We start from the raw sequence: 1,252 nt of genomic DNA on the forward strand, positions 1-1,252 counted from the left end.
TCTTGTTAACAATTGGTCAAATACAATAATTAAAATATAATATATAAAAATATTACTTCTCACTCTAGCTGATTTGGCTCAGTGGATAGAGCGTCAGCCTTCGGGCAGAAGGGTTCTGGGTTTGATTCCAGTCAAGGGCACATGCCTGGGTTATGGGCTCAATCCCCAGTGTGGAGTGTGCAGGAGGCAGCCAATCAATGATTCTCTCTCATCACTGATGTTTCTATCTCTCTTTGTCTTCCTTCCTCTCTGAAATCAATAAAAATATATTTTAAAAAATATTATTTCTCCTTAGGCACTTAATTTTTTTTATTTTTTTTATTTTTTTTAACAGCCAGATTGTGCTTTATTGACTCCGATGCTCAGGCCTTGACCGCGTACTCCCGGAGGGGGTACAGCCGCTCCTTCCGCTGCTGCTTCTTGGTCTTGAGGTTCTCCTAGTGCGTGTTGAGCCGCCGGCGCATGGCACGGGTTTTCTTGGGCCGCAGGTCCAGGGGCTTGTACTTCTTGCCCTTGTAGAATTTCCTGAGGTTCTCTTTCTGAATCTGGTTGATGACGGTAAGAACACGGGCGATAGACTTGCGAACAACTCGGATCTTGGAAAGCTTGGAAGCTGCGCCGCCTGTCACTTTGGCTACGCGCAGCTGGGACAGCTCCACCTTCAAGTCGTCCAGCTGTTTGAACAGCTCCTCCTTCTTGCCGCGAAGGTCCGGAGCCTTAATTTTGGCCATGGCTAGACACCCCTGCGCCGCCGCCGCCTGCTCAGAGAGCTAGGCACTTAATTTTAAATCATTTTATAAAGTCGAAGGATACATATTTGTAGGATATAGAACTACACACTAAGAAGCTCACTCTACGCTTTCTACATATTTATTTTTATTCATTATACCATGTTGTATTAACACTAATTGTTATAATATTTGCTATATGGTACTATCATAGCTGCAGTTTATTTGGCTTAAAAGTTGGATTGGTGAAATAGAATAATATCTGGTCAAATGACAAAAAAGTGATTATGTTTTTAATATTTGTTTATGCTATTGCAAAGAATTAGAGGGGAATTTCACCCTCAAATGGCACACTTGGCTCTTTGAAAAATAGGGCAGGTGATAGTAATCTATCTGAAGGTTCTAGAGACCCACAATTAAACCTGCTATATCTCTAGTGATCATTAATTATACACTGACATTCCTGAGGTCAATTCAGATGGCTGACAATTGAACCATACTTGACAATCTGTTTAGGTAGAGAC

At 41.8% G+C, this 1,252-nt stretch overlaps 1 pseudogene; it reads right to left on the reverse strand.

Annotated features, from left to right (window-relative positions):
* Positions 1 to 331: 331 nt before the first annotated feature.
* LOC118707716 lies at positions 332 to 765 on the reverse strand (annotated as a pseudogene).
* Between the last annotated feature and the right edge of the window lie 487 nt (positions 766 to 1,252).

Source organism: Pipistrellus kuhlii, unplaced genomic scaffold (genome assembly GCF_014108245.1).
Source record: "Pipistrellus kuhlii isolate mPipKuh1 unplaced genomic scaffold, mPipKuh1.p scaffold_m20_p_6, whole genome shotgun sequence".
NCBI classification, from domain to species: domain Eukaryota; kingdom Metazoa; phylum Chordata; class Mammalia; order Chiroptera; family Vespertilionidae; genus Pipistrellus; species Pipistrellus kuhlii.